At 39.3% G+C, this 14,824-nt stretch overlaps 1 protein-coding gene across 1 annotated transcript in view; it reads right to left on the bottom strand.

Annotated features, from left to right (window-relative positions):
* LOC139176529 (complement factor H-like) overlaps window positions 1–8,891 on the bottom strand; it is an 83,883-nt gene extending 74,992 nt beyond the window's left edge. The window contains exons 1-2 of the mRNA XM_070768853.1: window positions 8,752–8,891; window positions 8,178–8,295 (exon numbers count right to left, since the gene is read on the bottom strand). The gene's annotated coding sequence lies outside the window, so the exon portion shown is untranslated. The remainder of the gene's footprint in view (window positions 1–8,177; window positions 8,296–8,751) is intronic.
* Between the last annotated feature and the right edge of the window lie 5,933 nt (window positions 8,892–14,824).

Consider the following 14,824-nt stretch of genomic DNA (forward strand, 5'->3'; position numbering starts at 1 on the left):
AAATGGCAAAAATGCAAATGGTTCCCATGAACATTCAGAAAATGGATAAAACATTTGTAGCATTTTCATGCAACCGATTAATATTCACTAATTTAGAAAACAAAATGAAGTACTGCTATAGACAGCAGTTTGGGATAATCTCACAGCTCTTGTAAATGGAAAAAGTCAAGCACACTCACTAAGTACATATCTTATAATTTCACTGGTAGCCATTTCAAAAGGTGGAAAACCTCATCATGAAGGCAGTGAAAACGAGGTAAGGTGTGGTACAGAATGGGAAGAGACACAAGGAAACCTGATGATGTGCTGGACATTTGCTCAATTTAGTCCTGGGTAATAGTTACACAGGCATACATGTGTGTTAAAAAATTATCAATCAGATTAAGATTAACTTTAGATGTTTAGCTATTTATATGTTTAACTTTGCTTTAAAAAGTTACCATTTTCAGAATAAAATGTAAAGTTAAAAGTTATTGTTTTTCTTCAAAAGTTCATTTCTCATTGAACCCAAAACTTCACTCCAAAAAGAAATAGTGTAGTTATGGAAGATGGAGAGACTTCAAAAGGGATGAAGGAACATTTAGGATGATGAAAATATTCTATATCTTGATTATAGAGTAGTTGTATAGATGTATTGGGTAGGAAATGGAAACCTACTCCACTATTCTTGCCTGGGAAATCTCATGGACAGAGGAGCTTGGCAGGCTACAGTCCATGGGATTGCAAGAGTTGGACACAGCCTGTCAACTAAACCAAGACATAACTATGTATATTTTATGAGACTCATCATATTGCATATTTAGAATAGACAGGTTAAAAGTGTCTTCTCTGTAAAGGTAATGGGAAGTTCCTCAGAGCTCTAGTTGACTAAAAGGAAGGGGAAAATAGAAGGCCTTTAGAATTCTCCAAAGAAGCTAAAAGACCAAGGCAATAATAGAAGAGCATTTTCATAAAAGTTAAGAAAAGAAAATGAAAACCAGGAGTTTTATATCCATACAACCAGACAGCCAAGTATTAAACTACAGAAAATACTTTTAAATGTGCAAGAACTAATAGGACACTATTGATATACAGATGCACACATTCCGTGGCAATAGCTAAATGCTTAGTCACCCAGTTGTGTCTGACTTTTGCTATCCTTTGGATTTTAGCCCGCCAGTCTCCTCTGTCCATGAGATTTTCCAGGCAAGAATAAGGGTGAGGATTTCCATTTCATCCTCCACAGAATCTTCACAATCCAGGAATCAAACTAGTGTTTCCTGTGTCTCCTGCATTGCAGGCAAATTCTTTAAATGTTGAGCCATCAAGGAACTGCCTCCATGCATGTAAGGGGCACCTTAAATGTGGACTCTACCTTATTCCACCTGAATGAAGAGTTCAAACGAATAGAAAGAAGAGATAAGAAAGCATCCTTAAGTGAACAATGCAAAGAAATAGAGGAAAGCAATAGAATGGTAAAGACTAAAGATCTTTTCAAGAAAATTAGAGATAAAAAAGGAACTTTTCATGCAAAGATGTGCACTGAAGGATATAAACAGTTGGACCTAATAGAAGCAGAAGATATTAAGAAGAGGTGGCAGGACCCAGATAACCATGATGGTGTAATCGCCCACCTAGAGCCAGAAGTCCTGGAGTGTGAAGCCAAGTGGGCCTTAGGAAGCATTACTGTAAACAAAGCTAGTGGAGGTGATGGAGTTCCAGCTGTGCTATTTCAAATCCTAAAAGATAATGCCAATAAAGTGCTGCACAATAAGCCAGCTAATTTGGAAAACTCAGCAGAGGCCCCAGGACTGGAAAAGGTCAGTTTTCTTTCTAATCTCAAAGAAGGACAATGCCATAGAATGTTCAAACTATCACATAATTATGTTCATTTCACATATTGGCAATATAATGCTCAAAATATTTCAAGCTAAGCTTCAATAGTATGTGAACTGAACTGAGACTTCCAGATCTATAAGCCGGATTTAGAAAAGGCAGAAGAACTAGAGATCAAATTGCCAGCATCTGTTAGATCATAGATAAAGCAAGGGAATTCCAGAAAAACATATACTTCTGCTTCACTGACTACACTTAAGCCTTTGACTTTGTGGATCACAACAAAATGTGAAAAACTCAAGAGACGGGCATTCTAGACCACCTTGGAAACCTGTACGCAGGCCAAGAAGCAATAGTTAGAACCAGAAATAGAACAATGAGCCAGTTCCAAATTGGGATAGGAGTACATCAAGGTTGTATATTGTCACCCTGTTATTTAACTTTATGTAGAGTACATCATGGTTTCAGTGTGTTTGCCCTCTGATGCCCTCTTGCAACACCTACCATCTTACTTGGGTTTCTAGAAAACTAGCCAATCTAATGACACTAGGACAACAGCCTTGTCTAACTTAATGAAACTAAGTCATGCCCATGGGGCAACCCAAGATGGGCAGGTCTTGGTGGAGAGATCTGACAGAATGTGGTCCACTGGAGAAGGGAATGGCAAACCACTTCAGTATTCTTGCCTTGAGAACCCCATGAACCGTATGAAAAGGCAAAATGATAGGATACTGAAAGAGAAACTCCCCAGGTCAGTAGGTGCCCAATATGCTACTGGAGATCAGTGAAGAAATAACTCCAGAAAGAATGAAGGGATGGAGCCAAAGCAAAAACAATACCCAGCTGTGGATGTGACTGGTGATAGAAGCAAGGTCCGATGCTGTAAAGAGCAATATTGCATAGGAACCTGGAATGTCAGGTCCATGAATCAAAGCAAATTGGAATTGATCAAACAAGAGATGGCAAGAGTGAATGTTGACATTCTAGGAATCAGTGAACTCAAATGGACTGGAATGGGTGAATTTAACTCAGATGACCATTATATCTACTACTGTGGGCACGAATCCCTCAGAAGAAATGGAGTAGCCATCACTGTCAACAAAAGAGTCCGAAATGCAGTACTTGTATGCAATCTCAAAAACGACAGAATGATCTCTGTTTGTTTCCAAGGCAAACCATTCAATACCACAGTAATCCAAGTCTATGCTCCAACGAGTAATGCTGAAGAAGCTGAAGTTGAACCGTTCTATGAAGACCTACAAGACCTTTTAGAACTAATACCCATAAAAGATATCCTTTTCATTATAGAGGACTGGGATGCAAAAGTGGGAAGTCAAGAAACACCTGGAGTAGCAGGCAAATTTGGCCTTGGAATATGAAATGAAGCAGGGCAAAGACTAATAGAGTTTTCTCAAGAAAATGCACTGGTCATAGCAAGCACTCTCTTGCAGCAACACAAGAGAAGACTCTACACATGAACATCACCAGAAGGTCAACACCAAAATCAGATGGATTATGTTCTTTGCAGCCAAAGATGGAGAAGCTCTATACAGTCAGCAAAAACAAGACCAGGAGCTGACTGTGGCTCAGACCACGAACTCCTTATTGCCAAATTCAGACTTATGTTGAAGAAAGTAGGGAAAATCACTAGACCATTCAGGTATGACCTAAAGCAAATCCCTTACAGTGGGATCCCTACAGTGGAAGTGAGAAATAGATTTAAGGGCCTAGATCTGATAGATAGAGTGCGTGATGAACTATGGAATGAGGTTCGTGGCATTGTACAGGAGACAGGGATCAAGACCATCCCCATGGAAAAGAATGCAAAAAAGCAAAATGGCTGTCTTGGGAGGCCATACAAATAGCTGTGAAAAGAAGAGAAGTGAAAAACAAAGGAGAAAAGGAAAGATATAACCATCTGAATGCAGAGTTCCAAGGAATAGCAAGAAGAGATAAGAAAGCCTTCTTCAGCGATCAATGCAAAGAAATAGAGGAAAACAACAGAATGGGAAAAACTAGAGATCTCTTCAAGAAAATTAGAGATACCAAAGGAACATTTCATGCAAAGATGGGCTTGATAAAGGACAGAAATGGTATGGACTTAACAGAAGCAGAAGGATCTTCATGACCCAGATAATCATGATGGTGTGATCACTGACCCAGAGCCAGACATACTGGAATGTGAAGTCAAGTGGGCCTTAGAAAGCATCACTATGAACAAAGCTAGTGGAGGTGATGGAATTCCAGTTGAGCTATTCCAAATTCTGAAAGATGATGCTGTGAAAGTGCTGCACTTAATATGGCAGCAAATTTGGAAAACTCAGCAGTGGCCACAGAACTGGAAAAGGTCAGTTTTCATTCCAATCCCAAAGAAAGACAATGCCAAAGAATGCTCAAACTACCACACAATTGCACTCATCTCACACGCTAGTAATGTAATGCTCAAAATTCTCCAAGCCAGGCTTCAGCAATATGTGAACCATGAACTTCCTGATGTTCAAGCTGGTTTTAGAAAAGGCAGAGGAACCAGAGATCAAATTGCCAACATCTGCTGGATCATCGAAAAAGCAAGAGAATTCCAGGAATAACATCTATTTTTGCTTTATTGACTATGCCAAAGCCTTTGACTGTGTGGATCACAATAAACTGCAGAAAATCCTGAAAGAGATGGGAATACAGACCACCTGATCTGCCTCTTGAGAAATTTGTATGCAGGTCAGGAAGCAACAGTTAGAACTGGACATGGAACAACAGACTGGTTCCAAATAGGAAAAGGAGTACGTCAAGGCTGTATATTGTCACCCTGCTTATTTAACTTATATGCAGAGTACATCATGAGAAACTCTGGACTGGAAGAAACACAACCTGGAATCAAGATTGCCGGGAGAAATATCAATCACCTCAGATATGCAGATGACACCACCCTTATGGCAGAAAGTGAAGAGGAACTAAAAAGCCTCTTGATGAAAGTGAAAGTAGACAGTGAAAAAGTTGGTTTAAAGCTCAGCGTTCAGTAAACGAAGATCATGGCATCCGGTCCCATCACGTCATGGGAAACAGATGGGGAAACAGTGGAAACAGTGTGAGACTTTATTTTTCTGGGCTCCAAAATCACTGCAGATGGTGACTGCAGCCATGAAATTAAAGGACGCTTACTCCTTGGAAGGAAAATTATGACCAACCTAGATAGCATATTCAAAAGCAGAGACATTACTTTGCCAGCAAAGGTCCGTCTAGTCAAGGCTATGGTTTTTCCTGTGGTCATGTATGGATGTGAGAGTTGGACTGTGAAGAAGGCTGAGGGCTGAAGAATTGATGCCTTTGAACTGTGGTGTTGGAGAAGACTCTTGAGAGTCCCTTGGACTGCAAGGAGATCCAACCAGTCCATTCTGAGGGAGATCAGCCCTGGGATTTCTTTGGAAGGAATGATGCTAATGCTGAAACTCCAGTACTTTGGCCACCTCATGCGAAGAGTTGACTGATTGGAAAAGACTCTGATGCTGGAAGGGATTGGGGGCAAGAGGAGAAGGGGACGACAGAGGATGAGATGGCTGGATGGCATCACTGACTCGATGGACGTGAGTCTGGGTGAACGCTGGGAGTTGGTGATGGACAGGGAGGCCTAGTGTGCTATTATTCATGGGGTTGCAAAGAGCTGGACACAACTGAGCAACTGATCTGATCTGATCTGATCTGGAGTACATCATGTGAAATGCTGAGATGGATGACTCACAATCTGAAATCAAGATTGCCAGATAAATATTAACAACCTCAGATATGCCGATATCACCAGCTCTTTGCAGAGATCCAAGATGAACTGAAGAATCTCTTGATGAAGGTGAAAGAATTGAGTGAAAAGGCTGGCTTAAACCTGAACATGAAAAAGCTAAGATTATGGCTTCAAGTCCCAACACTTCGTGGGAAATAGATGGGAAGCAATGGAGATAGAGGTAGACTTCATTTTTGAGGACTCAAAAGTCACTGACAAGAGTTACTGTAGCCTCAAAATTGAAAAAAAAAAAAAAAAGCCTGCTCCTTGAAGGAAAGCTATGAAAAGACGGAAGGTATGGGGAGGGAGGTGCGAGGGGGGTTCAGGATGGGGAACACGTGTACACCCATGGCAGATGCATGTTAATGTATGGTAAAACCAATGCAATATTATAAAGTAAATAAATAATAAATAAAAAATAATTATAAATAAAAAGCATCACTTTGCCAAAAAAGGCCTGTATAGTCAAGCTATGGTTTTTCCAGTAACCATGTACGGATGTGAGAGTTTGATCATAAAGGAGGCTGTGTGCCAAAGAATTGATGCTTTCAAACAGTGGTGTTCTCCAGAGAGTCCCTTGGAGAGCAATGAAATGAAACCAGTCAATCCTAAAGGAAATTCACCCTGTATATCCATTGGAAGGACTGATGTTGAAGCTGAGGCTCCAATATTTTGGCCACCTGTTGTGAAGAGCTAACTCATTGGAAAAGACCCTGATGTTGGGAAATATTGAGGGCAGGAGGAGAAGGGGTTGACAGAGAATAAGATGAATGGATGTCATCATTGATCCAATGGGTATGAGTTTGAGCAGACTCCTAGAGATAGTGAGAGACAAGAAAGCCTGGTGAGGTGCTGTCCAAGGGGTTGCAAATAATGGGACACAAGTGACTGAACAGCAAAATGAAGATTATTCCACCAGATGGCACTGTTCAGTCTCTAAAGAATGCTTTTTTTGTTTCTTTGTTTGTTTTTATAATTATTTTGTGGGCAAGGTAGGAAGGGGCCTTGAAGATTCTGAGACTCTTTTTGCTTTAATATATATTTCAAAAGATGACATGGGAAATAGGCAATATCATGATGTTAAACATTTTGTATATTTTTTTCCAGAGCTGAGACTGAAATAAGAACTGGGGCATTGATAGACTTATATTTGTAAGAATTAAATATTCTGCAAAGTAGAAAATATGCAGCCAAATCATGGCAGTAGAAGGAAGAGATGAAGGGAATATAAACACTGACCACTGAGAAGTAGGTGAGTGTTCAAACATCCCACTTACAACTGGCAGTAAGATGTCAAATAGTTGAGTATAATGAAAATAAGCATGGTGTTCTATGAAATGTACTATACAGGTTTAGACATATAGAAAAGACACAAAACTTTCTCATATAATAAACTAAATGTAAAAGCACAAAAGGAGAGGAGTGTATATATTTCAACATAAGATGCTATAGCAAAGTTTCTACCAAACATGAGTCATATCTATAAGCATGTACAGTGTGAAATTATCATTAAAGAAAGGGTCTTTCAACTGACTTAACCTTATTCTGTCTGTATACAAGGAGCACACCTAATCAGAGTGACCAGGGAAACTAAACCTGATTTATGCACTGCAATTGGCAGGCTTGGAGGAAAAAGAGACAGGGAGAGATGTGGAGAGCCAGACAGAGTATTATGCGGTTAGAATTTAGATTTAACAAGAATTTTTTGGGCTCCAAAATCACTGCAGATGGTGATTGCAGCCATGAAATTAAAAGACACTTAGTCCTTGCAAAGAGAGTTATGCCCAACCTAGATAGCATATTGAAAAGCAGAAAGCAGAGTTGTTACTCTGACAACAAAGGTCCATCTAGTCAGGCTATGGTTTTTCCAGTGGTCATGTATGGAAGTGAGAGTTGGACTGTGAAGAAAGCTGAGAGCCGAAGAAGTGATGCTTGTGAACTGTGGTGTTGGAGAAGACTCTTGTGAGTCCCTTGGACTGCAAGCAGATCCAACCAGTCCATTCTAAAGGAGATCAGTTCTGGGTGTTCATTGGAAGGACTGATGCTGAAGCTGAAACTCCAGTACTTTGGCCACCTCATGCGAAGAGTTGACTCATTGGAAAAGACTCTGATGCTGGGAGGAATTGGGGGCAGAAGGAGAAGGGGACAACAGAGGATGAGATGGCTGGATGGCATCACCAACTCGATGGACATGAGTTTGAGTGAACTCCCGGAGTTGGTGGTGGAGAGGGAGGCCTTGAGTACTGTGATTCATGAGGTCTCAAAGAGTCGGACATGACTGAGTGACTGAACTGAACTGAACTGAACTGAAAGGAACAAATGGGTCAGCAGGTAAAGAATTGGCCTGTAATGAAGGAGACATAGGAGATGCAGGTTGGATCCCTGGCTCGGGAAGATCCCCTGGAGGAGGGCATGGCAATCCACTGCAGTACTCTTGCCTGAAGAATTCCATGGACAGAGGAGACTGGCGGGCTACTGTCCATGAGGTTGCAAGGAGTCTGAGAGGACTGAGCGAATAATCTCACGACCAAGCACACAGAGGAACAAAGGACATTGCACAATGCAAAATGTCCAAATTACAATAAAAACTTACCCAGTTGGGAAACGTGTGCTAGATCCAGAAACATGAGGTTCTACTGCTCCTGGATGCACCTTCAGCTTGGAACCACTCCTCTGTTGTTGGAGATATGGTTTTGCAGTTAGTTCTGGATCTAGAGAAGAAGAAGAACAGGCTAGCAGGAATCTAACAGGATTTTCCCTCTGGATCACCAGATCTCCATGTGGAGATCTCTCACCAGATCTCTGTCTCTAACCACTGTGGGCAACTGCCTCACTGGTAGAGCTGGATAAATCTTCTTGTTTCTGATTTCCCACTCCAATCTATGGGCAAAACTCAGGGAAAACCTGCAAACCAAAAGAGGTTGAATCATATTTTATATGCACTAACCTCTAAGACGGCATAGAAGTGTGTAAAGGTGGATTTGGTGCTTGCAACACCAGTAAATAATCAGTGTAGTTCACCATTGTCCACCACAATAACAACAATGATGCTTCTACATAACAATATTAAATCTGTCTCCTAAAATGAAGATTTCTTTGTTCTCTTTCTATAGACTGAAGTCAAATCTTCCAAGAGTCACCTTATTTATATATGCTGACATTATTACCTTCTTTAATTTAGTCACAACTCCACACAGGTGTCTTGTATTTTGAAAAAGGGAATTATTTTTCTTTAAAACCATAAGGGCAAAGAGGTAAATGTAGTTAAAAATTTACAAGTATATTTATCAGAATCAAACTAGAAAGCACAATGAAGCAATCCTCAAAGCAGATTCAAAAGTAGGAAAAAAAAAAAAAAAAGAAAGAAAGAAAAAAAAAGTAGACTCTGTTGAAATTACAAATTCATTTTTCTACACCTGATAATATATCTGCCTTGTCTTCAGCCAGCAATGAAAAAGTCCATGTCCCTTTCCTTGTGGGGTTAACCTAAACTTCATTTCCAAGTGGTCAGATTCTAGAGGGATCTCACACTTAATTGGTTCCTGCTGTCTTCTATTAACCTTTATAGGAACATAGAAAAGTGCAAACGAGAAGCCTCAGAGAATATCCTTATCCAAATATAATTTCCTGTCCACATCATGTAGCAATAGACAATGACCGTTTGGTGGCTGAGTTCAATGTCCCCAGCCTGTGTTCATATCAATCTCTGTGCCTGAGAGTTCAATGACATAAGAGGCTTAAGATAACAGATAGTTACTTTCCACTTCCAGGAAAGGGAAATATCCATTTTTCTGGTGAAAAGACCTTATACTATGACTTTACACTTTGGCAAAATAAGAAACTGTAAGCCTGGGAAAAGAATGTTATTAGTGATTGTACATCTTAACAAATGCAGACAAAATTATAATCAACACAATCTAATGCTAATACTTGGTTAAAAAAAATACAAGAAATCAAGTTCTTGCAAAGACAAATAGAAATTTTTTTTCAATCAATTTATAGCCATTGATATGATACAGTGCCAATATGTTACCATCCCATCAAACTTGTAACAATGTTAGGGTTTTTGATGTTGTGATTTTCAATAAAAACAAAAAAATATAGTTGGTCTTTGTCCCCCTTTTGGGCACAGAACTCTAAAAACTCTTGGAATTCCCTATATGTCTTTTGTTATGTTAATACAGTGACTTCTGGAAATCTTCCTAATGATGGAGGCTAGTTGCCCGGGGAACCAACCATATGACTAGACGGTTGAAGCAAAAATCCTACCCTCCTGCTGTCCAGCGAAGGGCAAGGGACTACAGGTTTCATCAGTTAGCAATGAGGTGAATAAATAAATAATTTATGCCCATGTAGTGATGCCTTGGTTCTGAGAACCTCCAGGACTCATAGCTTAGAGGAACTGGGAGTGTGGAGCCCTGAAAGAGCATGGAAGCTCTGCACTTAGTAGGTTCCTTCTGTCTTCTATTAACTTCTACCACACTTTGCCCTGGGCCTCCCTTCCATCTGGCTGGTCATGAGTTAATTTATTTAGTTTCTTTTGGGTTCCAGGAGCCACATTAGCAAGTAACTGAACCTGAAGACAAAGTTGTTGCTACCTCCAATCTTAATGATTAGACCAGAAGGGCAGGGTCCCATGGATTTGTGATAGGCTTCTGAAGTGGGGAGGGTGGCATGTTTGTGGGAATGAGCCCTTAACCTCTGGGATCTGAAGCTGTTCCAGGTAGATGGTATTAGTATGTACTAAATTGTAGGATGCCCAGCTTGTGTTGGCAAATTGCTTTTAATATGGAAAAAAAAATACGCATCATGATAGAAAAGATCATCAAACTACTTGAATAGCATATTTCAGTTGGGATAACAAATAGACTTGTCCTTACTGGGAATAAACTTACAGCTAAGTGTGGTAACTGAAAATGTTCAATTTCACAATTGTGAAATTGAATTGCAAATTGTGAATTTTGCACAGTTTCAATTAAGCTTCTTGTTTTTCCTCCCACTGTTTCCTTCATATGTGGTTGTGGTTGTTGTTGTTATTCAGTCACTCAGTCGTGTCCGACTCTTTGCAACCCTATGGACTGCAGCATACCAGGTTTCCCTGTCCTTTCTAAGTACCATTTACTAACTTGACACCTGTCTAGGTTTGTCGTAACTCTCTTTAAAGGAGCAAGCATGTTTTAATTTCATGGCTGCAGTCATCGAGACAGTGTACTGAAAGCAGAGACATGAGATTCCTGACAAAGGCCCATTCAGTCAAAGCTATGGTTTTTCCAGTAGTCATGTATGGATCTGAGAGTTGCACCATAAAGAAAGTTGAGCACTGAGGAAATGATGCTTTTGAATTGCAGTGCTGAAGAAGACTCTTGAGAGTCTTTGAAGTGTAAGATCAAACCAGTCAGTCCTAAAGGAAATCAATCTTGAATATTCATTGGAAGGAGTGATGCTGAAGCTCCAATACTCTGGCCACCTGATGCAAAGAGCTGACTCATTGGAAAAGACCCTGATGCTGAGAAAGATTTAAGGCAAAAGAAGGGGGTAGCAGAGGATGAGATGGGTTAGATAGCATCATTAGTTCAATGGACAGGAAAGACTTTAGGAGACAGTAGAGGACCAGGAGCTTGGCATGCTAGTCCATGGGGTCACAGAGTCAGACACTGGTTAGTGATTGATCAACAGCAAACCTGACACCTGACCTTCAGTATGAGTAACCGAACTGTGCCACTTCTTAAAGTTTTATTGGAGAACTTCCTATTTCTTTTCTTTTTAAAAAACATTTATTTGTTTTAATGATTCATGATTGCATTACAATATTGGTTTGAATCTGTCATACATCAACATGAATTAACCATAGTTATACATATATCCCCTCCCTCGTGAGTCTCCCTCCCACCTCTCATCCATTCCCACCCCATCGAGGTTATTCCAGAGCCCTGGTTTGGGTTCCCTGAGTCATACAGCAAATTCCCATTGGTATCTGTTTACATATGTTAGTGTATATGCATCCATGCTGCTCTCTCCATTCATCTCACCCTCTCCCTCTTCTCCCCCACCCTTGTCCATAAGCCTGTTCTCTGTGTCTGTGTCTCCACTGTTGCTCTATGAACAGGTTCATCAGTACCATGCTTATAAATACATTAATATACGGTATAGGTTTTTCTCTTTCTGACTTACTTCACTCTGTATAATAGGCTCTAGGTTCATCGACCTCAAAAGAACTGCTCAAATGCACCCCTTTATATGACTGAGTAGTATTCCATTGTATATATGTACCATAGCTTCTTTGTCTATTAAACTGTCAACGGATATCTAGTTTGTTTGCATGCATGTCTATCATATATAGTGCTACAATAAACAGTACAGGTGTCTTTTTTAGTTTTGATTTCTTCAAGGTATATGCCTAGTAGTGGTATTGCTAGGTCATAGGGTGGTTTTATTCCTAGATAGTAAGGAATGTCCATACTATCTTCCATAGTGGCTGTGTCAATTTACATTCCCACCAGAAGTGCAGAAAGGTTCCCTTTCTCCAGACTCTCTTCAACACTTCTTCTTTATGAATTTTTTTGATTATGGCCATTTGGTCTGGTGTGAGGTGATATCTCATAGTAGCTTCGATTAACATGTCTCTAATAATTAGTGCTGTTCATGGATTTATTAGCCATCTGTAGGTCTTCTTTGGAGAAATGTCTGTTTAGATCTTTTGCCCACTTTCTGATGGGCTTGTTTGTTTTTCTGGTATTGAGTTGTATGAGCTGCTTGCATATTTTGGAAATTAATAATTCATAAACTGTTTCCTTTGCTATTACTTTGTTCCATCCTGAGGGTTGTCTTTTCAGTTTGTTTATAGATTCCTTTGCTGTGAAAAATCTTATAAGTTAATTAGGTCCTACTTATTTATTTTTGGTTTTATTTCCATTATTTTAGGAGGTAAGTCATGAAAGATCATGCTGTGATTTATGTCATACACTATTCTGCCTATGTGTTCTTCTAAGAGTTTTATAGTGTCTGGCCTTAAATCGAAAACATTTAGTTTTTATCCATTTTGTGTTTATCTTTGTGTATAGTGTTATGAAATCTTTTAATTTCATTCTTCTGTACATAGTTGTCCTGTTCTTCCAGCATCAGTTATTGGAGAGACTATATTTTCCCCATTGTGTATTCTTGCCCCCTTTTTCAGAGATAAGGTGCCCATGGATGTCCAGGTTTCTCTCTCGGCTTTCTATCTTGTTCCATTGGTCTATACTTCTGTTTTTGTGCTGGTGCCATGCTCTCTGGATGACTATAGCTTTGTACTATAGTCTGAAATCACACAAATTGATTCCTCCAGCTCTATTCTCCATTCTTTTTTTTAAAATTTATTTATTTTAATTGGAGGCTAATTACTTTACAATATTGTAGTGGTTTTTGTTATACATTGACATGAATGAGCCATGGGTTTACATGTGTTCTCCATCCTGAACCTCCCTCCCACCTCCCACCCCATCCCATCCCTCTGTGTCATCCCAGTGCACAAGCCCTGAACACCCTGTCTCATGCATCAAACCTAGACTGATGACCTGTTTCACCTATGATAATATACATGTTTCAATATATTCTCTCAGATCATCCCACCCTCACATTCTCCTACAGACTCCAAAAGACTGTTCTATACATCTGTGTCTCTTTTACTGTCTTGCATATGGGATTATCATTAAGATGTTCCTAAATTCCATATATATGGGGTAGTATACTGTATTGGTGTTTTTCTTTCTGACTTACTTCACTGTGTATAATAGGCACCAGTTTCATCCACCTCATTAGAACTGATTCAAATGCATTATTTTTAATAGCTGAGTAATATTCCATTGTGTATATGTACCACAAATTTCTCATCCATTCATCTGCCGATGGGCATCTTGGTTGCTTCCATGACCTGGCTATTATAAACAGCACTGTGATGAACATTGGGGTACACATGTCTCTTTCAGTTCTGCTTTCCTCAGTGTGTATGCCCAGCAGTGGGATTGCTGGGTCATATGGCAGATCTATTTTCAGTTTTTTTAAGGAATCTCCACACTGTGGAGATTCCTTAGTGGCTCCATAGTGGCTGTACTAGTTTGCATTTCCACCAACAATGCAAAAGGGTTCCGTTTTCTGCACAGCCTCTCCAACACTTATTGCTTGTAGACTTTTGGATAACAGCCATTCAGACCTGTGTGAGATGGTGCCTCATTGTAGTTTTGATTTGCATTTCTCTGATAATGTCTATTCTTCTTTCTTAAAATTACTTTGACTTTTGGGGGTCTTCTGTGTCTCCATACAAATTGTATATTTTTTTGTTCTAGTACTGTGAAAAATGCCACAGGTAATTTGATATTGCTTTCAATCTCTAGATTGCTTTTGGTAATGCAGTCATTTTCACCATATTGATTCTTTCAACCCAGGAGCATGGAATATCCCTCCATCTCTGTATTTCGTCTTTCATCCATGTCTCTTGATTTTCTGTATATAATTCTTTTCTCTCCATAGGTAGGCTTATTCCAAGGTATTTTATTCATTTTGTTGCAATGGTAAATGCGATTGATATCTTAATTTCTCTTTCTGATTTTTCTTTGTTATTCTATAGGTATAGAAGTGATTTTTGTGTATTGATTTTATAATCTGTGACTTTACTAAATTTACTGATAATTTCTAACAATTTTCCGATAGTACCTTTATGGTTTTCTATGTACAGTATGATGTCGTCTGCAAATAGTGAGAGTTTTACTTCTTCCTTTCCAATCTGGATTTCTTTTATTTCTTTTTTCCCTCTGATTGCTGTAGCTAGAAATTCCAAACTATATTAAGTATTAGTGGCATGAGTAGGTGCCCTTTTCTTGTTCCTGATCTTATAGGGAATGCTTTCAGTGTCTCACCATTGAGAATGTTTACTGTGTGATTGTTGTATATGCCCTTTAATCATAAATGGGTGCTGAATTTTGTTGAAAGCTTTTTCTGCATCTATTGAGAATATCATATGGTTTTAGCTTTCAATTTGTTAAAATGGTGTATCATATTAATTGACTTGCATATATCCAAGAATACTTGCACCCTGGAATAAACTCAACTTGATCATGGTGTATGATGTTTTTATTGCATTCTTGAATTCTGTTTGCTCTATTTTGAGGAGGATTTTTGTACCTATGTTCATCAGTGATATTGACCTGTAATTTGTGTGTGTGTGTGTGTGTGTGTGTGTGTGTGTGTGTGTGTGTGTGATATCAG

The sequence above is a fragment of the Bos indicus genome, chromosome 16, assembly GCF_029378745.1.
Source record: "Bos indicus isolate NIAB-ARS_2022 breed Sahiwal x Tharparkar chromosome 16, NIAB-ARS_B.indTharparkar_mat_pri_1.0, whole genome shotgun sequence".
NCBI lineage: Eukaryota > Metazoa > Chordata > Mammalia > Artiodactyla > Bovidae > Bos > Bos indicus.